Source organism: Streptopelia decaocto, assembly GCF_964273445.1.
Source record: "Streptopelia decaocto genome assembly, chromosome: 23".
In the NCBI taxonomy this organism is placed as follows: domain Eukaryota; kingdom Metazoa; phylum Chordata; class Aves; order Columbiformes; family Columbidae; genus Streptopelia; species Streptopelia decaocto.
This window is the reverse complement of record NC_138678.1, coordinates 2,335,253-2,359,622: the sequence shown is the minus strand read 5'-3', so window position 1 is coordinate 2,359,622 and position 24,370 is coordinate 2,335,253. Positions and strand designations below refer to the sequence as shown.

General features: G+C 53.9%; 1 protein-coding gene across 2 annotated transcripts in view; it reads right to left on the bottom strand.

Annotated features, from left to right (window-relative positions):
* The window catches only part of ADGRB2 (adhesion G protein-coupled receptor B2), a 94,786-nt gene extending 71,682 nt beyond the window's left edge, over positions 1–23,104 (bottom strand). For both annotated transcript variants that reach the window (XM_082071385.1, XM_082071386.1), the window contains exon 1: positions 22,665–23,104. The gene's annotated coding sequence lies outside the window, so the exon portion shown is untranslated. The remainder of the gene's footprint in view (positions 1–22,664) is intronic.
* Between the last annotated feature and the right edge of the window lie 1,266 nt (positions 23,105–24,370).

Genomic DNA, 24,370 nt, shown 5'->3' with positions numbered 1-24,370 from the left:
GTGTCCTTGCCAGCTGCCCCGAGATCCCTGTGCGGCGGGCACCGCGTTGCCAGGGATGCACCGCGGCCCCGTTGTAACCACGCTGGGCTCCCCAAGGACCGGGATCCCCCAGGCTTTCCCTGGAAGGCGAGCGGTGGCCCCGGCAGCTCCCGGTCTCCGGGATGGCGAGCTCCTCGCCGGCGCCGGGATGAAAGGCAGAACGGCTTCGCTTGAAGCCTCGCAGTGGGGAAAGGTCTCGGGAGCACCGCGGCGATCAAAAAGAGCTCTTCATCTATTTTAATAAGTCTCTGCCGAGGCGCTGCGTTGGGTTTGGCATGAGGAAGGGGCTTTCCGGAGGAGATCAAAGCGCTGTGTGAGCGTCAAAGGAGCTGGGGGGCTTGGAGGGAGAAGAGGAAGAAGAAGGAGGGGAGAGAGGGAGTAAAGGCTGGGAACAAAAGAGGCGGAGAAGCCGGAGATGTGGCTCCGAGCGCTGGATGGAGGCTCCATCGGAGATTCCCTGCTGCCCCCCGCCCTTGGCAGCCAAGAAATGTCCCGTCACCGCGCTCAGCACCGCTGCACCATCCCAGCTGTCCCCAAATCTGGGCACTGCAGAGGGCCAGGCAGGGTGGGGGGCACAGGGGGCTGAGGCCGGGCAGGAAGGGCAGCGGGTGGGGACACGGGGTCCCCAGTTCCACGCTGGCAGGAGGCAGAGAGCACAGGGATGATCCCAGGAAGGGACAAGCAAAGGGTCTCTGTGGGTGCATGGAGAGGGAAGGTCCCCAAGCCCCTGCCAGCCCAAACACCAAATCCTGGCCCATAATGGACACCAAAACCAGCAGCATGGCCGTGGGGTGCAGCATCCCACGGCCGGTCCCGGCGCTGGGATCTCTCCACTGAGCCGTGACAGCAGGAAAAAATACGGTGAGAAGAGTAAATGTGCACAGCCTGGGCTCCCGGGGATAAAACGTGCAGCAAATGAAGATGTGCAGTGCCAGAGCGTTTATCACTCATCAGCTCCCGAGATGGGCCCTTTGGAGATGAAAGCCCTTTTTCTTTTACAAAGGATTTATCAAGTTTTGTTTAAAAATCACCAAGGAAGATTCCATATTTGGATAAGCCTCTGGCTTGCGCTGGATTAATATCCCGAGCCGGGGGCTCGCAGCTGCCTGAGAACAAGATAATAAGCAAGAGCAAACGGAGCGATAAGGCACGGGGAAGAGCTCTCCATGGCCAGGGAGGCTGCTGGCGATGCCAGGAAGATGCCAGGCAGGGAATCACATCACCCCGGCTGCCCCTTGGACAGGGCGGGTGGGATACTCGATACTGCAGCAAGTGCTCAGGCACCAGCAAAGCCCCAGGGCTGATGGAGCGATGGAGATTTCTCAAGCACTTGTAACTTTTGGACAGTGGGTGCGTTTTATTTAATTCTTTTTCAAAGGAGAGAAAACGCGATGAAAGCTCCTCGTGCCGCAGGGCAGACACCTGGCGCTGCAGCAGCGGCGCGATGGAGCTTCCCAGCTGAACACAAGGCAACACGCGGCTGGTGTTTCCCCAGCCCTCAGCAGAGACGGAGCCGTTTGAGCCCAGCACACAGAGTTCCAGAATGTCAGGGGTTGAAGGGCCCTGGAAAGCTCATCCAGTGCAATCCCCCCATGGAGCAGGAACACCCAGATGAGGTTACACAGGAAGGTGTCCAGGCGGGTTGGAATGTCTGCACAGAAGGAGACTCCACAACCCCCCTGGGCAGCCTGGGCCAGGCTCTGCCACCCTCACTGGGAAGAAGTTTCTTCTCAAATTTAACTGGAATCTCTTGTGTTCCAGTTTGTACCCATTGCCCCTTGTCCTGTCACTGGTTGTCACCCAGAAGAGCCTGGCTCCATCCTCCTGACACTCACCCTTTATAGATCTGTAAACATGAATGAGTCCCCCCTCAGTGTCCTCTTGTCCAGCTCCAGAGCCCCAGCTCCCTCAGCCTTTCCTCACACGGGAGATGCTCCACTCCCTCCAGCATCTTGGTGGCTGCGCTGGACTCTCTCCAGCAGTTCCCTGTCCTGCTGGAACTGAGGGGCCACAACTGGACACAATATTCCAGGTGTGGTCTCCCCAGGGCAGAGCAGAGGGGCAGGAGAACTCTCTGACCTAAAGGCGATAAAACAAGGCGATAAAACACTGCGGAGCGGCTCCTGCAGTGGGAAACCCTGTCGAGGGGCTCGTGTTGGTGCAGCGAGGGGATGCGCAGCCCAGGGATGCTGCTCCCGGTCCCCGTGTCTGGTGCATCGATGCAGGGGAAGGTCCCCGGGGCACCTCCAGGGATCCCAGGGCTGAGGGCGGGTTGAGCCCCCGATTTGCCTCCTCGCTGACGGCTCAATTATCAGCATTCAGCTCCTGTTTGCCCGCGGATCCTGTAATCAATGTCTGCGTGTGTATTCTGGCAAAATTAATCATAATTGCTGAAAGCAAGACACATCGCGCTTGTAAGTTGGGTCTGTTAATTAGGATTTCTGTAATTGGATACAGCACTCCCTGTAAATCCAATTACCTGGGATTAGAGCGGCGGCGGCGCCTGGGCAGCCTCGGGAGGCTCCTTCCTACCCCCAAAACTTTGTCCCAGCCCTTTTCTCCCCCAATTCTGAGAAGAGCTTGGAAGGTGTAGAAGAGCAAATGCCCCTAAATCAGGCAGTGGAGCCCCAAAGGGCAGGGATTCCTCACCCAGCGCCATCCTTGCCCTGTTTAACCAGAAGCCGCAATGCTCCCCCAACCCCAAGGATGTGCATTGGCATCACCACAGTCACACAGCAACCCCCCACATCCCCCAAAACCCCCCAAAACCCTCCCCGGCCCTCAGCCCCAGCTCAGCTGGCAGGGCAGCCGCACACCTGCTCCCTCCGCAGCCATAAAGATTGAATTATAAAGAGAAAAAGGAAAAGATTTTTTAACTACGCTGAACAATCATCTCTTTTAATATCCATAGATAAAAACTGTAATTGTTTCAAGTGAGAGCGAGGTAATTCAGGCTCCGTTTTATGGTGTTTTGGACTATAAAGTCCCTGCGCTGAAAGCTCCTGGCAGGCTGGTGCAAAAGGCTAAGTTTGTAGCGGGTTATTTTTATTATTTTATTTAAAGTTACGTAGAAAATATGGAACAATTACCCCTTAATTCAAGGTGTCCCCAGGGCTCACGCTGCTCCCAGCTCTCAGAATACCTGAGGATGTTTTGAAGCACCGAGAAAGCAGCTGCAGAGGCAGGAGGGGATCCCCGCTGTGCTCCCCAACACCCCATTTAATCAGGGCCCGCTCAGGGCAGAGCTGCTCCAGGAAGGTCGCGGCTCCAGGGGACGATTTGCAGTCACTGGGTTCAAAATGAGCTTCAGCCCTGGAGGAAACGACAGGCGGGGAGTGGATGGCAAAGGGATGGAGCAGAGCGGGCTGCTCCAGGGAGAGGGCACATCCCTATAGGTGTGTACACATGCTGTGCACGCTCGTACACGTGCGTACACATGCTGTGCATGCCCGGACATGTGTACACACATCATGCATTCCTGTACATGTGTGCACACCCCTACATGTGTGTACACGTGCTCTGCATGCCTGTACAGGGGTGCACAGACACTATGCATGCCTGTACATGTGTGTATACATGCTGTGCAGGCCCATACATGTGTACACACATCATGCATTCCTGTACATGTGTACACACCCATACAAGTGTGTACACGTGCTGTGCATGCTTGTACAGGAGCATACACACCTCATGCATGCCTGTACCGGTGTGCACAGACGCTATGCATGCCTGTACATGTGTGTACACATGCTGTACAGGCCCATACATGTGTACACACATCATGCATTCCTGTACATATGTGTACACCCATACATGTGTGTACACATGCTGTGCAGGCCCATACATGTGTACACACATCATGCATTCCTGTACATGTGTTGAACACCCATGCAAGTGTGTACACATGCTGTGCATGCCTGTACATGTGTGTACACAAGGCATACATGCCTGTACAGGGGCGTACACACCTCATGCATGCCTGTACATGTGTGTACACACACTGAACCTGCCTGTATATGTGTGTACACAGGGTGTGCACACCTGCATACACGTGTATACCTGCATATGTATGTACACAGGGTGTGCACACCTGCATATGTGTGTACATGGGGTATGCATGCCCATACAGGTGTGTATGCATGTTGTGCATGCCTGTAAAGGTGTGTACACACGCTGTGCATGCCTGTATATGTGTGTACACAGGGTGTGCACACCTGCATACATGTGTATACCTGCATATGTGTGTCCACAGGGTGTGCACACCTGCATATGTGTGTACACATGCTGTGCACACATGCATACGTGTGTACATGGGGCATGCACACCCATACAGGTGTATACACACGCTGTGCATGCCAGTACATGTGTGTACACGGGGCATGCATGTCTATATACATGCATACACATGCTGTGCATGCTTGTACGTGTGTGTACACACACCGTGCATGCCCATACAGGTGTGTACACATGCTGTGCATGCCCATACATGCCTCCATGGGCACCGCTGCCGGGGAGGAGCTGCAGCCAGCGCTGTGCTTCTCAACCAGGCGCTTCCCGGGCGGTGATGGATTTGTATCGCTGCAAAAGACAAACTCACTCACTCGCACGCCCTCAACTCCGCCAGGTTTCCCAACAACATCTTCTCCCCTGTCAGGCGCTAAGTGTCAGCCCTAATCTTGACTGACAGCGGCCGTTTAACACCCGGATTCCTGGCACTTGTGGAAGGAGCCTCTATTAATCCTCCTGTTAATAAGCTCCATCTTGCCCTCAGTCCCACCTGCCTCCGGGCAGCGTCACCTGCCAGCCACAGCCACTTGGCCCTTTGCTGGGGGCTCCTGGGGATGCAACAGACCCTTCCTCATGGCACAGGGCTGCAAACCCCAGTTTGGCACCCGGACAGACAGACGGCCCCTGCACACGTGCACAGACACAGCACACACGGTGTGAGAGCCCGGTAGCCTCACAGCCCCCCCGCACATCCTGCTGCACCCTGAGCAGAAAGGGGATGGATCAGACCCCGAGGGGAGGGCAGACAGAAGCTCTAACCCTTGTTTTCCTGCAGCCACGCTCCTGCAGTGCTGCGCTCTCTAAGCTGAATCATTCACCTGCTACAAATCCCCCTGCACCACTTCCAACGCCGGGATTCAGAAATGGAAAACCCAGCACATCTTGGGGTGCTCGCCCTGCATCCCACAGCCTGCGCAGCACCCGAAACCCAGCGCATGGCGGGGTGCTGGCCCTGCACCCCCGCAGGCGCAGCCTGCATGGCACCGCTGCAGCTGCTTGCAGTGGGCACCGCCGTGCCCAGGCTGCTGCTGCCCTCTGCCGCGCCAAACTGCTGCCAGGGACATCCTCCTCCCGGACAGGGCAACTATGCCTGCACCCCAGGATAGAGATGCTCTGCACCCCAGGACAGGGATGCTCTTCGCCCCTGGGACAGTGATGCTCCGCACCCCAGGACAGGGATGCTCTTCCCCCCTGGGACAGTGATGCTCAACACCCCAGGACAGGGATCCTCTGCACCCCAGGACAGGGATCCTCTTCCCCCCTGGGACAGTGATGCTCAACACCCCAGGACAGGGATGCTCAACACCCCAGGACAGGGATGCTCTGCACCCCCCCCAACAGGGATGCTCTGCACCCCCCCCAACAGGGATGCTCTGCACCCCCCCCAACAGGGATGCTCTGCAGCCCCCACCCAAGCAGGGCTGGACCACACATCCCTTCTGCTCTCGACCCCACACAGCGACCACACTGGCCCCCTGCAAGCCTTCACAGTGCAGGCGGCCCTATTAACATAATTAATTATACCAGGGGCTTGTGGATTATCTAATTATAAATGTGCCTAGTTCTGATTTTCCTTTTAATTAATTTGTATTATTTACACCCAGCAACAGCTGCCCGGGCAGAAGCCAGGGGAAATGTCTCCTTGGCGCTTGGCAAAGAGCAGGTCCCAAAGGAAGTGGGTGGCGGGTGCTGACACCTTGGGGACAGCAGCCTGCAGCCCAGGGCACAGCAGGGGGACAAGGTGGGGTCCCCAAGAGGCCGTGGGAAGTGGGGGACAAGCCCAGCTGCTTTGGGGGTCAATTAGTTTTAAGCTGGTGACTCCTCCTGGAGCAGGACATGGCGCAGCCACTCAGGGACAGCAGCTCCTACCACAAAGTGCCACCATACTGCAAGGATGCATCCTGCCCTGGGGACCCCAAAGGCTGTGCCCCTGCCCTGGGGACCTCAAAGGGAGGTGTCGGTGCCGTGGGGACCCCAAAGGGAAGCCGGCTGCCAAACCTCACTAGAGGGCAGCAAAATGCTGCCGTTCCCAGGGCTGGTGACACGGGGCCACCGGTCCCAGGTGCTGGGAGCCACATCCTCCTTGGGGACGCCCAGCACTTGTCACCCCAGGACTTGAGGCAGCTCTCCCCATCACTCCTGGCCTCTGCTGAACTGGGAACCGCAAACTCCCAGCTTGGCTGCCTGTGTGTGACAGGCACATAGACCCCATGTTTACTGGGTTGGGTGACGCTAAAGGTGACAGTGTCCCAGCAGTGCGAGGACACCCAGCAGGTACTGGGGAAATGGGCCAAAAAGGGGCTCAGGACCCCAGGGACTAGACCCCAGCTCTGCCAGAGACCTGCCAGATCTCCCTGGGGCCGCAAGTTTCTCTCCAAACCCCTCATTTCACGCTCAAAAATCAAGACCTGCAGCCAAACAAGACGGAACTGGGTGCACTCTGCACCCCTTGGCTTTGGGAAAACCTCATTGGGGCTGCAAACCCCTGCAATAACACACACAAATGGGACCGAGTGCTGCTGCCCAATGAGACGGGGGTGTCAGGAACCCCGGTTGCTCGAACAGCCCGGCCATGGGGCTCCAAAGAGCTGGAAGATGAAGGAGACCAGGACCAACGCGCCAAGGACGGCGGCTGAGAAGCACCGAACGCCCGGCCGGAGCGGTTCCAGCACCATCAGGCTGCCTGCTGTGTTTACTACGAGAGGACAGGGAGCTCGGTGCCATCTGGATCCTGTACAAGGAAATGAGATAAATTGAGAGGCGCAGAGTTTCCCCAGCACGTCCAGAGGCAGCTGGGCGCCCGCGGGAAGGAGACAAAGTCCTGGGGCTGCCGGACCCACCTCTCACGTCTCAATTCAATGGCAAAACCTCCAAGGCAATTCCAGGAAACACCTTGTCCGGACACAAACCCACCTCCTCTGCAGGAGCAATAAAAGGCTGCCAGACGCATCGTGCTCCGGCGAGCAGCTGTACAGCAAGGTTGTTAATGCTTGGACTTGATGATCCTAAGGGTCTTTTCTAAATAAACTGTCGTGCTACAGTGCCAGAGTTTTCTTCCAAAACCAGGTACTTTGAGGACCCAGCCTGCCCACACACACGGGTGACAGCACAGCCTTGCAAACCCCACCGGGATTCACCCATTGGGGTTCCCATCATGTAGGTGAATCCCCTGGGCTCACACCGACCTTTCCCAGAGCCAAAAACCAGCCCCCGGGTGGGAGAACCGCCAGGAAAGTGCTTTGCGCTCGGTGACGAAGTTAAAACCTTCAGGGCTGTATCACGTTGCACAAGTCAGCAAATCCACCTCTATCTGGTGTCTCCACACTAAAACCATCATTGAAAAAAACACTCTACTAAAAGCCCGAAACTTCAACCTGCGCCCATGCCAGGTGTAATTAAAATTTGAATCCCTTCCTCTCAGCAGTGTGTTGTTTCCAAATGGGGACAGAAGGTGCCTTTCCAGCAAGGCCACAGCCTCCACCTGGTTAATGCAGGGGATTTTTCTGCCCTCCTGGGGAAAACAGTCAATAGTTATATTTTAGCTGCTGCAAAAAGCATTTTGTACCTCACCACGGAGACCTGGTCACCCACCCGTTGGGCTCCGAGCCCTGCACGTTATTCCTGCTCGTGCAAAGCAAACACCCAACCCTGGGGCTGAGCATTTCACTGAATCCCAGAATGTCAGGGGTTGAAGGGCCCTGGAAAGCTCATCCAGTGCAATCCCCCCATGGAGCAGGAACACCCAGCTGAGGTTCCACAGGAAGGTGTCCAGGCGGGTTGGAATGTCTGCACAGAAGGAGACTCCACAACCCCCCTGGGCAGCCTGGGCCAGGCTCTGCCACCCTCACCCCAAACAAGTTCCTTCTCATATTTAAGTGGAACCTCCTGCGTTCCAGTTTGAACCCATTGCCCCTTGTCCTGTCACTGGTTGTCACCAGAAGAGCCTGGCTCCATCCTCCTGACACTCCCCCTTTCCATATTGATCCCCAGGAATGAGTCCCCCCTCAGTGTCCTCTTGTCCAGCTCCAGAGCCCCAGCTCCCTCAGCCTTTCCTCACACGGGAGATGCTCCACTCCCTGCAGCATCTTGGTGGCTGCGCTGGACTCTCTCCAGCAGTTCCCTGTCCTGCTGGAACTGAGGGGCCACAACTGGACACAATAATTGTGCCAACAGACACTGCAAATTCACACCAGCCCCAGGTCACGTCCCTGGTGACACGGGGCACTCCGGCCACCTCCCCTCCCATCACTGCTCCTTCCCCAGGGAGCTCCCGGCACAGAAATCACGAGTTTTTGAAAGAAAAACCTCGGTCTTGGCTGGGCCTGCGCTCTCCAAATAATCCCAGGTGACCTCGGGGAGAATTCAGCCTCTTGACAGCATCCACAGGGCAAAACCTGCTTAGGAAAACCTTTTGAAAGCCAGCTTTGAAAGCCGAAAGAGTAAAAATACACAAGATTATCGTTATTATTTATTTGATAACCTTCAGATTTACTCAAGGCCTATGTATGCAACACGATACCGAGACTGTTATTGCTATTAATCTCTATTATTTACTTCCAACGTTTACAAAGTGGCCTTGCTGCGGGCTGGGGCACATGCTTCGCATTTCTCAGACCAGAAACAAACACTGGAAAGTAAAATGCTCTTAACCCAAACTGCTGGGAGGCTTCTTCCAGCCCCTCAAAGCGAGACACACAAAGGGAAAAACCTCATAGGTGGGAAAACCCCTCCAGCAGCTGATCCCCATCTCCCCGCACCACAGAGGGACCACACGGCACAGGGGGAGGAGTTTCGCCTCATCCTCTAAGAAGAAGTGGATGAAGGCTCCAAGGAGTTTAAGGTACAATAAGGTACAATAACCTCCTCGTGGAACAAGCCGATTCCCTGGAGAAAAGATGAATCAGTTTGTTGTGTATGGGAACAGCTCGTTCCAGGGTGTCTCTCCCCGCCAGCATGGCAATCGCATCCTGAAGAAGGGTTTTCGCTGCCTGGGTAGTTAAGAAAAGTGGCATCAGACGTGAGACTCTGCCCGGTAATCGCACGCAGCTCCCAGCAAACACCAGCACCTTCCCCGCGATTCTCACCCATGGCCGCGTCACCTTCTCCGCACCATCCCTGGCAGAGCTCGTGTCCTTAATCCAACTTTCTTCCTCGGAGCTGCCGCCGATAGACACCAAAAGCTTCCTCGGAAGACGCCTCCCCCTCCTCTGCTCATCCTCACTGCGTTACAATGGCCCCTCGGCCCCTTTTTCCAACACGGCGAGAGATGCGGGAGCTCCGAGCATCCTCCGAGCGGGAGCGCAGGGCCGAGGGGCTGCTCAGGTCTCCTGAAGGCACGTCTGAGCCTCAGCATCCAATTAAAACATTCTTCTTTGCCTTCCCCAAACATCTTTCCTGCTCAGGCTGATGCAGACAATGCAAGGTGCAGACAACAGAAGGTGCAGACAACCAGCCCACCACGTAAATGACACCAACTTCTCATTAGCGGCACAAAGGGACCTCGCGGGCGCACTCGATGAAAACAGGACAGGACTTAGACCACCACCTGCCCAACCAAGACACGTTTGTTGTTATTTGAATTCCTGCCTGCGCCAGCTTACTTAAACATTTCATTCCTCATCCCCAGCAGAACCCTGTGCCTAACGAATGGGCCAACCTGTCATTAACTCCAGTCGTCTTTAAAGCCAGCGCAGCACTCCCAGGATGATGACAGCTCAGGGAAAAAAGGCATAGGAAAAAGATAAAATCATCACTCTGCTAAATTATAAGGTTGTTAAAGTCAAATTCCACACGAGAGGAAACCTCATGTTGCATAACAGCATTTAGAGGCAGCTGCAGCCTGTGGCAAACACAAGGCAGACTTTTATCTGCCGCGGAGACGCATCATTTCATCTCTTTCCAGGGCAGCGGATCCACCGTCCACGAGCATCGCTGCACGTGACTGCAGAGCCGTGTCCCCCGGGCACGTCCCAGCGCGGTCACCTGCGCCCTGCCAGGGGGCATCCAGCACCTCGGGCCACCACGGGCCGTCATTACACTTAAAAGAGCAAAATGCAGAGCGTGGATGCTCTGGGTCTGGATTAAAGGCTTCGTGTGACAAGCGGACTGCGGAGAAGCGGCGATGCTCACCACCGCCATCCTCCCACTCCACGGGCTGGAAAACTCCCCCCGACATCACTTAATCTGCCTGAGTACCAGCGCTGCTTTATCTTTTTAGGATTAAGGTCTAATCTATTTATAGCGAGCCAAGGCGCTGCGCTTTCAGGACAGGGCTGCTGCTCATCTGCTACCTGGGGAATTACAGGGCTGTGATTATAAATAAAACTAAGGTCACCTACCCATCGGCCGGGGTGCGAGACTGACTGCGGGAGCGCCGCCAGCAAATTTGGCTCATCCTGGGCTCTGTCAGCGATCCCCATGGGGAGGGCTTCCCCACCGCCAGACAGCTCACATAAATGAACTCACTCCCCTGCTACACCCGCCAGCATCCAGGCCATGGGGATCCCTCGCTAACGAAGGTCTGGGTGGCAGCGGCTCTTTCTCCCCTTTCTCAGAGCTCACAGGGAGCCGGGGAACCCCTTATCACGACTCTAAATCAGCATGTTATACCCATTTTCCCTGCAGAAGACAGAGGACAAGGGCAGGGTGGGCTGCACAGAAACCACTTGGCCCAGAGCATCTTTATTATCAGCGCTAAGTGGAGAGGCAGAGCTCGCTCTCGGAGCCTGGGTGAGATATTGGCCAGCAGAGAAATCCCCTTTTTGACTCCTACGCTGCTGCAGGAGCAAGAAGAAAAGCCCTTGGTTTGACCCAGCAGCCCGTTTGGTACCTAATGGTGCTTGGAGAGTCCAGCATCACACCCGCACCGCGATAACGACCTCGCTGCTGCAGCCAGAGGGGAGAGCCGGGGCACACATTGCCAGCGCTAACGAGGATCTGCTAATTGAGAGGGCCGGGAGCAGCGAGCAGAGGTCACGGGCGGCGTGCGGGCTGCTCCTGTGAATCGCTGCAGATGCCGCAGCCTCCGAGCGCAGGTCTTTGTCGGAAAGTTGCCCCGCCGGGAGATCACTCAAGGCAAGATCACTCAAGGCACTTTGTCTCAGTGCACAAACCTCAGTCATGACCCAAAACGGTGGCTGCTGCTCAGGGATGTTTTCAGCAGCTTCAGAGAGGGACGGGAATGAACAGGAGACCGTGATGTGGCCACCGGGTCAGTCCGCAGCCTTGCAGGAGAACAAGAGGGGCTGAAGAGCAGGAGGCACAACCGCGGCGCTCGCCCAAGGCCCGGCCCTGCAGAAAGGCCCTGGAAAGTTCCCCTTTCAAGGTGACTTCTCAAGCTGTTGAGCTCCAACATCTGCAGGATTTTCCCTTGTAATAATAACAATAATCCTGCTGAGATTTACCTAATCCGAGTGACTCATATGCCTCCCTGTATCCCGTCCTAATTACCATAACGCTCCCCAGCCTCTTGCTCGTGGCATCTCCCTGTGCATCCACATTTTGTCTCGAACCACTCCAGCTCGTTTTATTGCTCTCCCAGGCCTGGAAACACTTTCTCTCGCCCATTAACACCTCTCAAATCCCTGGCCGATGCACAGCATCACGTTTTGTACAGGGACACCCATTCTCTTGCCAGGCTGGTTCCAGCAGAGCTGGGATCTCCCAGGTGGGGGCAAAGGGCTCATTCATCCGCCCTCCAAATCCCTTCTCCATTATTTCATATTCACCTTGGGGAAGTGATGGCCGTGCCTTCCGCTGCTGATCACGTTGCTGCAAGGAACAAAGAACCCAAAATGCTTCAAAAATCAGCAAAACCCTCCCATGGTAACTCACCCAGCGTCTCCCAGCTCTGCACTTCTGAATTCTCCTGCTCGGGGCAACCCGCTCTGCCTCAGGCACCTTCTGCTCCAGCAGAAATGGCCAGGGATTAAGTTATCTTCAAGGCAGGGGATGAATGCTGAGCAGGGACCAAGCTTTGACTCACAACTCCCCTGTAGCAGAACCCCGCACAAAGCAACAGGCATTAACAACACTTGTTCGCTCGACACGAACCAAATGTGGCCAAACTCCCAGAAGAAGCTGCTGAAGCCAAGAAATTAGCAACACTCCAAGAAGAAGCATATGTTTATATGCATAACAGTGAATCATCTTCCAGCAGTTAACTGCACACAGGAAAACAAAGGGAAAAATACCGTCATCACTCCTGCTTTGGACGCATCTTTATCAGGGATGAGGCTGAAACACTAAGAGCGGGGTCTGTGTAGTGTAGAGTCACTTTTTCTGGAGTTCTTGGAGTGAATGGTTGGAGACCAGACACACCATGGACAAGTTCTTCCCGTCCTACCACATGCATCTTTTGAAGAGGGAAAAACATCATGGGTTAAAACAATCAAGGACCATGGAGATCTGCATTTTAACCATCACCGAGGGAACCTCTTCCACCTCCAGCGTGGGGACAGGGCAGCTAAAATGAAGTCGAAGGGGCTGCCGGGCGGCCCCTTCCCCATGTCCTCACTGCAACCTTTCCAGCCTCATTCTTTCACTGGCAAAACCAGGTCACCATCTGCTTTCCCTCCTGACTCTGGCTAAATGACAGCGCCTGCCTCTGCAGGAGATAAAACAACAACTCTGCAAAGTGCTTTCCCTGCCGCACGCTGGGGAGCACAAAGATTCGCTCTCCGAAGCAGATGACCAACAAGGACACCGCTGTCACAAGGAGGCCCGCAGGCTATGAAATAATGACCAGGAAACGTCTGCCACATTCATCAACGCGCCCCCAGGAGACGGGAGATCTACAACTTCCACCTGCGAGGCAGAAATTCAACCTGCAGCTTTTATTCTCCATCCTGATGTCTGCAGTCACCCGCTCTCCGCTCGGTGACCGACACGAAGCGCTGGAGCGGGCAGGTGACAGGCACAGGTGACACCTCCAGCTCTGTGATCTGCGGGAGGAACCGGGAGGTTTTAACGTGCAGAATGTTGCAAAAACAAGGACCAGGGAAAAGCTGCGTCCCCTCCCAGGGACGCCAAGGGCTGGCTCGGTCCTGCTGCCCTCCCCGGTCCCTGGCAGGGCAGGCAGGTCCAGGCTGGCATCCTTCCACCTCCAGGGAATACCCGCACAAGAAAGCTGTTCCTAAAGCCTTTCCCCGCTTTACAAGGCAAAGCTCTCCCCCACCTCGTGACTGTTTGCTGTGGGCACAACGACAGAGAGTCCCCAGCAGCGGTGCTGCCCTGCCAAGCATGTTTGGGTCTCATTCCCCGCAGGGACTTGGATCCACATCCCAGACAAGTGCTCAGCGTGACTTGGAGTCAAATTGCTCTTGTTCACGGGGATAAGACTTTAAAGTGCTGGGTTTTACCTCAAAGCACCGCTGCCTGCTCTTACCGAGGGTGGAGAAAAAGGCCAGCAAGCAACAGAACCGATCGTCACACACGGGTTGCACAAGATGTGACTGATGAACCAAAGAACCCTTTCTCTCGCTGGACAGAAAAGGAACAGAGATTATAAATAACCTCACCAGTTTGCTCACAGGTGCCTCGTCCTCTGCTCGATCCTGCACAGGTTTCAGCTGTGAACCACAGCAGACAGCAGCACCGGGGCAGTAATTGGCCGAGTTGTGCAGCAAACAAAGGTCTCTCCCTCTCGTGGGGTGGGACACGCACAGCGACAGCCACCACGGAGGGAAACGGCCGCTCTGCCATTGCCAGGCTGCTGCAAATCGAACTCCCCAAACCTTGTCCAGCTGCACTTCGCTGCCTTAAGCCAAAAATCAATATTCCCCAGACCTGCCCCCACGTTCCTCGGGCTGACTCGAAGCTCTGCTGATGGGAGCAAAATGCAGCTGGAGGGAACCTGGACACACACCCCACTGCTGCCCCACTCCTTCCTCGCCTTAACGAAGGCACCAATTAACGCTGCCACATTGAAGGCATCAGCCCTCCTCACGGTGACACTTTGCATCCATCCCTGCATCCTGGCATGTCACGTCGGTTGCCATGGCGATGGACCGTTTGGAGGAAGGGAAGGTTTATTATCAGTTTCTCTATTGAATAAAACCTCAGATGAAATGTTGTTTTCTCCCCGCTGATGCGAAATGTCACGGATTTGTTTCTGACCCCTCTGTATTTATAGATTATCCAGGCCAACTTTCAAAGCGTATTTTCTGCCTCTGCTGGGGGAGTTCAACACACACATCCAGCCCGGGCAGCGTCTGAATCCTCATCGACAACTCGCCCGAGCGCTGGGGCGAACCAGAGAGAGCAGCATCCCGGAACACGGCTCCTCTGGACACATCCCAAGCGCTCAAACACCCTAACTGCCGTTAATTAAACGGCAATCAGCCGTCTCCAAGCCAAAAAGAACTTTCCTACAGACCGGGGTCTCTAAGATTAATCCTGTGAGGTGCAGAGCACTCTGTGCTGAGCTCCTCCATGTGCACCGGGACAGCACAGAGAGCGACGAGACACCCAGTACCGCATGAATCCGGCCCTCGGGCTCAGCATCAGAAATGCAGAGCAGCAGGTTTATGAGTCAGTTCTAGGAATGTGAGAAAACTGGGTAGGAAACAACTAAACAAATTGCAGATTTTTTCTTTGTATTAAAGGCTCTCTGTGTTTCAGTGCCAAGGACCCTTCCTACGCAGGCCAGTTCCCCTCCTTCCCCTCACTTCAAAAGCTCTTCAGGATTTGTTCCCATCGCGCTTGCAGGCTGACGCACTCTCCCGCGTGTTCTCTGAAGTACAATGATGCGACTTGAGAAACGCTTCAGTGCTATTTAACAGGTTTCTATCAAAGTTAGCTGGGAGGATGGAACACAGAGGAAGTGGAGAGCTGCAGCGTGGCCACGCGGGCGAGCTGGGCTCCTCTCTCCCAGGACAGGAGATTCGGAGAAAAACAGCTGTTATCTGGAAAATGCCATTGCAGCGCAGCGCAGCGAGGCTTGTCTTGGCAAAGACCTTCCTGGAAAAGCGGGGAGTCATAAAACCCGCAAGTTTCATCCCCGAGGGGTTGTGCAAGGTATTTGCACATCAGCAGTCTGCTCGAGCACGTGGAAAAGCAGCTCAGCCTCCCTCGGTTGGGGTTCAGGAAGCGCAACCCATGCTTTAGGAATCACAGGATGGTTTGGGCTGAAGGGACCTTCCCAGCTCCCCCAGTGCCCCCCTGCCATGAGCAGGGACATCTTCACCAGCTCAGGTTGCTCAGAGCCCCGTCCAGCCTGGCCTGGGATGTCTCCAGGGATGGTTCATCCACCACCTCTCTGGCCAACCTGGGCCATCGCTCATGATCCCCCTGCATCCCTTGGGGACACCACAGTCCCCACATCCCCCAGCACCGTGGGTATAAATCCCAGGGTACCACACCGCAGGAATCCGCTCTTCACTCCTTGGCAAAGGAAACGCAGGTGCTCTATGAGATGGCAACAACTCAGCTGAACGTTAAGAATGTATCTAGCATCAAAAACCAAGAAGCCCGAGCACACAAGGCTCTCTGTTTGATATACATCATTTTGGACCGCAACCACGATGGGAAGTTATTTACAGACACGCATCTTTCGGCCAGGAACTCACCCGCGCTGCGCTCTGCCACCCCCCGTCCATCTCACTTCTCTTATTTAGCAAGGACACTTCGCTAAGGCACATCTAGAGACCTTGGTACGCTGGACCTGTCATGTTCAGCCAGGTGACAAACATGTCCCGTCCCCTTCCGGGGCTGCATTCAGCTTGCATGAGGCAGATGGCAGATGGGAAAGTCAGGCTGCCGCTGAACCGGGAATAGCATCGGCATCGCTGGTAATCACAAAATATAGCTGCAGAACTCCGGCGGGCTGGGATGGCACCTGGCGTACGGGGGATGGATTGTATTTTTAATTACACTCTAAGTCTAAGGGCGACAGAGGCAGCCAAGTTCAAATACCTTTTGATTTGCAACACGTCTCCTGCGGTTCGTAAGGGAGGTTTGAAAGATGAAGGCGTGGAGGAGTCAGCACCCCGCTGAAAGGGGAAGGTGGCCCCCAAACCTCTCCTCTAGCAGCAATGACATTGGCTTTGCAGCCACCCTTGCAGCACAGGAAGAGGCTGATGCCATTTGAATGGTGAAAGTTGGGATTTTGCAAGGGGTGTCTGCAGCAGAGGGTCCCGCTGCCTCGACTGCTGGGGATTAGATCGTTTCACCTCTCCCCAGCGCTCGCTGCCATACGAGGTGACCGGAGAGCCCAACGCTGCAGAGCATCCGCAGCCTCAATACAGCATCACGAGCAACGGGACGGGGAGATGCTCAGCCATGGAGCCCATTGCTGCAAAGCCAGCAGCCAGAGCTCCTCCTGAGCATAACTTGTGGGGAGCTGCACATACCCAAGATGTTACAGCGCACCGTTTGCCCTTGAAACATCCTTATCAAGGGAACAAGAATCATCTCCTGCCTGAATTCTGCCACGGCATCCATCTAAAAAATCCCTTCTTTGTCTCGCAGCACACGCAAAACACTCATTAAATCAACACCCCTGGTGTTTTATGACCCTTTTCTCACTGAAGAGGCAGCGCTGGATTCCAGGCGAGCGGCAAACGTTCCCCAGCATTTTGCTCCCAGAGCTGTTCTCACCCGTTTTCTGCCTCAGCTACGCAGCAAACAGGAGGGAGACTCGAGTTTATAATGCAAGTTTCATGAAGCATGGAGATAGAGCAGAGCGATGGGAGCCCCGGCAGAGCGACGGGAGCCCCGGCAGAGCGATGGGAGCGTGCGACGGGTGGGATTCGGAAGCCAGCGCTGCAGAGCTCCGTCTCCAGCTGGGAAATCACTTTACCAGCCTGCAACTATATTTTTTCCACTTCTCATGGGAGGTCCTGAGAAGGCACAGATTTAACACTGCTCCATTTCTACAACGTATCGATCAGATATTGGCGACCTGGAGCTCTCATCAATTAGGAAGACGCTCCCTGCTGCATTAAGCCCGGCAGACAGCGGTCAGAAGCCCTCAAAGCCTGACTCAAAGAGCAATCGCTTTCTGTGTTATTGCATTTTCAATAGGAGAGTGATCTCTAAGAGGTTACATTTATTCCCATCATCAAAAAATTGCTAACGGGATGAAAGACGGCCCCAGCGGTCAGCCAGCAAGGGCACCGCGGGGAGATCTGCAAATAACCCGGCAAAATGGGGCAGAGCAGCGGGGAGAGCATCATTTTGCTGTCAGGACACGCCGCACGGGAGGGAAGATGCTCCTCTCCAGGGAGCTGCCAGACTATGTTACAAAGCACCTGATAAACACAGCCAGATAATAACTCCTGAAGGGCTGTCAAGAGACGATGGACTGAAGGAAGCTGCCGTTAAAGACCAACCTCCAAAGAACCTGCTCCCATCTTACACCAAATGTCAGACTTGGGGAGGCTGGTCCCCACCGCAGGACTCAGGTGGTGGAAACACAAGAGATTCATGATCTGAGGCCTCCATCTCACTGGACTGAGGATATCCCGTCACCTGGGATGTTGCAGGCTTACTGCAAGAAGTAAAACTGAAAAAGAAAAGAAGGAAATCCAGGGAAGGGTGTGAAGAAGAGCAAGCGGGTGTAACTGGTGCTTGCAGAGAGACACATGTTGGGAACCTCAATGGCATCCTGAGGTGGAGATTAGAAGGAGGTGGTCAGTAGGTCAGAGAGGTTCTCCTGCCCCTCTGCTCTGCCCTGGGGAGACCACACCTGGAATCTTGTGTCCAGTTGTGGCCCCTCAGTTCCAGCAGGACAGGGAACTGCTGGAGAGAGTCCAGCGCAGCCACCAAGATGCTGAAGGGAGTGGAGCATCTCCCGTGTGAGGAAAGGCTGAGGGAGCTGGGGCTCTGGAGCTGGACAAGAGGACACTGAGGGGGGACTCATTAATGTTTACAGATCTCTAAAGGGTGAGTGTCAGGAGGATGGAGCCAGGCTCTTCTCGGTGACAACCAGTGACAGGACAAGGGGCAATGGGTTCAAACTGGAACACAGGAGGTTCCAGTTAAATTTGAGAAGAAACTTCTTCCCAGTGAGGGTGGCAGAGCCTGGCCCAGGCTGCCCAGGGGGTTGTGGAGTCTCCTTCTCTGCAGACATTCCAACCCGCCTGGACACCTTCCTGTGTAACCTCATCTGGGTGTTCCTGCTCCATGGGGGGATTGCACTGGATGAGCTTTGCAGGTCCCTTCCAACCCCTGACATTCTGGGATTCTGTGAACCCCGGACTTCGGGTGGTGCTGAAGGCAATAATCCCCTGTGACTGTCCAAACCCCCTCTCTGATCTGAAACACTCCCAACGCTTTACTTCCAAACAAACACGTTTCCAGAGCCCAACAAGCCGAGCTGGAAGGGGCAGGAGGCAGTAGGGGAGGGGGCTCAAAGGGCTGAAAACTGCTGGAGCGCTTCCCGCTGCCTTGATCTGCTGTGGCAAGCAGGGCACCCGCGCATCGCGGAGCCAGCAAAGCAAACCTCCTCCTTGCTCTCTAGCTAAGAGGCATTTCTTTCATGCTACAGCAACTGCTTCCTGCAATCAATTCACTGCTGAGGCAGTGAAAACACAATGTGTTGTTTTTTTTTTTTTTTTCCCAAAAACAAGGAGCTGATTTCAATTGATCTGAAGGTGAAAACAGTTTGTTATCCCAGAGAGAGCAGGAATTACCGCTCGGAGCCTCTCCTGCTCAGGGCTTTCTCTCCTAGAACAAGGAGCAATCGGCAGCGAGCGCTGCTGCCAGAGGGAAAGTTGGCCCTGGAACTTGCTGAGCTGGGCCGAGGGACGCGCGGGATGAAGATCCATTTGTATTCCAAAGATCCTCTGCCTCCGGAGCTGGGATGTAGCTCAGAAACGCTGTTTCTGTTGGAGCTCGCGGGTGCGCAGGGTGGGTTTTGCTGGTCTGTCAGCCTGCGGTGAGCCGGGCCTTCCCAAAACTCATCACAGGGGAGGTGCAGGAGCATCACTTCACCGGCATCCACTCCGGAGGACGTAGCACCACTCTGCAAACTGGAAACCCCATGTCACGATACGATATCGCAGCAGAGACAAGCAGCAAGTCGTTCATCATAAAAGCACAAAATTGCTTTTTTAAACTCCTCTGGCTTTGAGCTGATCTGATTATGTTTTAACGCTGCCACAATTCTCTGTTGCGCAGGACTGGTAATTTCTTCAATTTCTCAGCAATCCCCCTAGAACAGAGCGCAACAGATTTCCCTAATTCACACTATCAGCACCATTTGCCTGATGAGCCACAGAAGGAGCACCTGAGATTAAAAGGAAAGCTGTTCCCCTTTGGGTTTTCCCCTTTCATGCGCTACCCCACATCTCTGCTTTTATCCTCCTGCCTCGAGAGCCACACGGAGTCTAAATTCACTGCCCAGCAAACGAACAGGGCATGCAAAACCTTTCTTAAAGCGCAGAGAGATCTATTCCTTCCTAGGCTGTTCGACGCCACGGATAATTGATGCAGGGCTCCATGAGATAAAGAAATAACCCATTCTTCCTTCTGGAGGCCCCTTCTGCCTCCGGCTCGGAGCTGGGCAGCCTCTGACCTTGAGTCCTGCATTAATGCCGGCAGACGGGGATATCGCACACGCACTCAGCTCATCCCCCGGGGTTTCGCTTTCTTCTGGCCCTGAATAATGGCAGCTTTGTCCTCTCGTAAATGAGGGAGCAGCCAGTTGAAAGCAGGCCCGGCTTGTTCTCAAAGATAAACCCAGTGAAAAATGTCACCTGCTGATGCGATCCGCCCCATGTGCCACTTGAGCAGCTGCTCTAGCCCAAACACCCATTATCAGAAAACAGGTGGAATAATAGAAGTGTATATAGCATGTATACATAAACATGAGAGCGGGAGGAAAGATGGCATTTCGGCTCACAGCCCTGCAAGCCTGGCTTAAGAGCCGCTTTGTTTAGGAGCGACAACAGCCTGGATTCACAGCAAAGCTCCATCACTGGCAGCATCCAGGGGCAGAACTCGCAGCAGCCAGACACGGGGACCCCGCAGACCTCCCTGGCACTCGGACTTCACTCCCGGGGGAGTTTAATGCACGTCTGCAACTTCGAGAAGCTGGGGGGGCTCTGGAGCTGTGTCAGTTATCACACAGCTGCGGAAAAGTGCAAGTGCTGTTTGCAAACCCGGCCATCACCAGCAGCCTCGGCTCCGCGAGCACCAGAATTAATGCAAAGCCACTTCCAAGCAAAGGCGAACAGTTTAATTCCACTGCCCTTTGGCAATCCTGCTTTGATTTCTTACCGAGGCCCTGAAATAAATGCGAGGCTCGGATTCAGCTCAGCAGAACACAAACAGGAAAAGCCGTGTGATAAATTACCTTCGCGGGCACGAAGGATTCACCTGGGACGGTGCTATTACCCAGTAACCAGGAAGCAACCGCCGCTTATCAGCGTCACATTCGGCTTTTCTGAGAGCAGCTTTCGCCGTGATGTGAGTGTGTGGGAGACGCCAGCCCTCCCGTCGCTCCCGTGGGGCGATGCTGAAGGAGTCGGAGCAGCAGCAGCATCCTGAGACTTGGCAGCCACCTGCAGCCCTTTGGGATGGTTAAATTTACTGTCATCATTAAGGACTAAGACGCAAATGTCAAACGCAAGGCATCCCGTAATGGATTTAACACAGCCTGGAGAGGAGTTAACTGAAATTCAGAGTGTTCTCCTTGCTTTAAGTAATTATCCTTGCAAGATACAGAAAGCAAGTCTGCTGTAATTTCTGTCACCTTCCTCCTGACCTCTTCTCCCATTTAAAATTTCTGGCTAGCTTTACAGCAAGGAAAGCGCGACCGGCTCATTAAAGAAGGTACAAAGAACAGCCGCGGCAGGTTGGGATGGAGTCCACGCGGTAATCAAAACACGGCTTTGTAGTTAGCACTGAATTCCTGCTGTCTCAATTACGTTTGCGGAGCCCACCCCGCACAGCTCCGCTGTGGGGAGACTTCTCTTTGTGCCTCATTGGCTGCACACAGTGGTACCGCCGGAGCAGTTTCCTTGACAACATTTTCTTCTGTTTTTTTTTAAATGGAATCTCTTTTTCTTGCCCCACTCCATGGCTGCAAACTCAGGCCTGACTGGAATCCCAGATGCAAAGATGCCACTAATAGGAATGAGCGCTACAGAGAAAGGAACACCCCAAAAGCACCCAGGTCCCAGTCCTGTGCTGCTTGCAGGTGGGGTTGGCGGATGAGCTAAACTTGGCAAGATAACAATTATCATTAAGTTCTGTATTATACAGCTCTTCCTCTATTAGCCTGACATTTTATTACCCTTCATTGTGTTTAGGGAGGAGAAAAGGGAAGAAATTCGTGGTTTATCCCCACCCCAGCACCAGCTATTCCACACAGTAGGTGCTGGCGATGCGCTCCAGCTGACTCCTCCATCCCCAGGGAGCCCATCCAATCTGCATTTTATCTCCCCTGCGCCTGATCTGACAGCAGGAGACCCAATGACTCGCCTGCTGCCCTCGAGCCACAGAAATCAAAAAGCATGTCTCTCCTTATTATAGGACTAGTCAAAGATCTTGGAGCAGAACAGATGCTCCCCTCCCTGCCAAACACGGAGATGATGGGATTGCATCGTTCTGCAGGAACGTATCGACCCCATCATTGCTCTCAGAAGAGCAGGAGGCTCTGCCCGCACCCTCCAAGCTCGGGGGCCAAGTTGTCAACCAACTGCTGCTATTTTAATATTTCCCCCCAACCCCACTCAGCGTCGGCCTGATGGCTCCTGCTGCCCTTTTCTCGAGGGAAATCTCGTATTTCGGTCCTAGAGCTGTTTATATTCCACATGAGAACGTCCCCTTCCCTTTTAACGCTGGAAACCAAAATTGCAATGGCAATAAATCACAAAGTAGCACGAGAGTCGGCCTGCGAGCAAGATTATCCGCAGCAAAAGGCAGCCCAAAGCGCTAAGTCCAGTCAATTGGAATAACCAGCTCAGCAAACCCGTGCCACCCAGCAAGCCAACGACCCGACAGCCCCAGGGACAACGGGGACAACAACAAACAAACTAAACAGTAGTGCAGGAAGGTCACAAGCTCCACAGGCACGGCCTTGCCAGGGACAGCACAAGGGCTTCCCCGGTGTCGTTCCAGGCAGAGGACCCCGCTGCGCTCTGGCCTTGGCGCGACACCGCGGATGTGTCACCCCAGCAGGGCCCTTTCGCATCTCCCTGCCCCTCGGGGTGCTTGTCAGAGAGGGAATGGTTCCAGTAAAGCTGCAGCTCAGCTCCGCTTCCCAGCAAAGCGGCTTTGGGAACCGCACAGGACGCCCCGCGCCCCGGGACCATTTGCTCTCTCTGTTGACTTTGTGCAGCCCCAAATGACTCAGTTATGACTCGACGTTGGACAGAGAAGCGATTCCTTACCTGGTTCTTTGCCCCTCCTCGAGCTCTTCTAATCCACCCGCAGAGCTGGGTCAGGGATTTTCCTCTGGCGGTGGCTCCCAGTTTGTCCCTCGTTTGTCTCCATCTACAGAGTTAAGCCCTGTAAGAAAGGGCACAGACACCTCAAATCCGAGCCGTCCTGCCAGGATCGCCGCGGCCACCGCCAAAATAAAGCGGCTTCTCCAGCAGCCTCTAAATCTCACCCACATTAGCTTCTTCAAGCTTCTTGTCACACCACTAACCCCCCAAAGTGCTCAGTGAGCTGGTACCAACCCCAGCCCTGCACCGAGGGGCTCCTGGCCATGGGGGGATGGAGGAAACTTTCTACAACTGCACCAACTACCTTCTCAAATGGCAAATATCTCCATGAGAGAACCTGGATTTCTTTCTGATGTCGTCCCAGCAGCAGCAGCAGGATCGAGACTAAGTATACAGCATCAAAAGCAGATTTAAGTTGCAATGAAAGAAGCGGTCAGAACAGTTTCTTTCCCCATGCAGAGTCGCTCCACTCGACTTATCATTCTTAATTGTTCTAAAAGCAGCATCTTAAGTGATAGAAATACACGTGATTAAGTGTTATCTCCAGTTCAAGTACCAGTATCTGAAGCTGCCTCAATGTCAGTGAAAAACCTAACAAGAGAAACAAGTAACTCACACAGGAATATCACACCTCCCGTTAAACGCATCGTATTTTTTATACTGAGTATAAAAAACGCCTCTAATTAGCAAGACATTTTACTTTTCGTGCACAGTAACATAAAAGGTAGAAACTTGGAAAAACAAGCAAGAGTTTGGTGTTAAACAATATATATTCTCACAGAAAGAGACTGTGAAGTCCCCAAAGTAGCACCTTAATATTATTTAAATGAATGATACAAACCAAGGCAGTGGCAATTCCATGGACAGGGAAGCAACTGGGACATGGGACTCCAGATCAAAACTCCCTCATTCTTACCCCAAAACAACAGCCCCATTCAAGCTGTGCCAGGGGACACGGCGTCTCCTCTTGTCCTGGGCCCCACAGAGAGTTTTGCAACAGATCTTGGGAAAGTTTAAACTGGCACTTAGTTGGGGGGGTTGTTTTCTTGGGGTTTTTTTCTTTAAAAGGTAAGTTTACAAGTTTTAAATAGGTAATTTGAAAGTAAGGAAATGGTTCCTGCCCGCAGTCCCCAGCAAACCCAAGTGATGAGTAACGCGAGGGGCACGGACTTGGCCAAAGGCCTTTACAAACCAGATTAAAGAGCATGAAACGTTAATGAGCTGCAATAAATCCATCAAGAGCCAGAGGGAAGAGACATTTTACTGCAAGAACTTTATTGCACTGCGTTCAAGTGCTGAACCAAGTGTCGTGCCCACCGGACGTGGGTCGCACTAACACTCCTCCAGTCGTGTCTACACCGCATGACAGTCGGCGCTTTTCTCTCTTTTCCCTCAATTAAGGCTGCAGAGTTATAGTATATGAGAATTAGCACATTACAAATCAGAGTAAAACTAGGGGGAAGAATGCAAAGTTATACATAGAGCATATAATTTTCTAATTGTTCTTCAAAAGGGCTTGGGGTTCGGTTTTTAACCCAGCTCAACACCTTCCCCTCCAATTTGACTTCCACCATGTATCAAATCAGCTTTAACTACCAGCACTTCATTTGACTAAGAACTTTTAATTTGCTTATAGGCTTAGAGCTGGC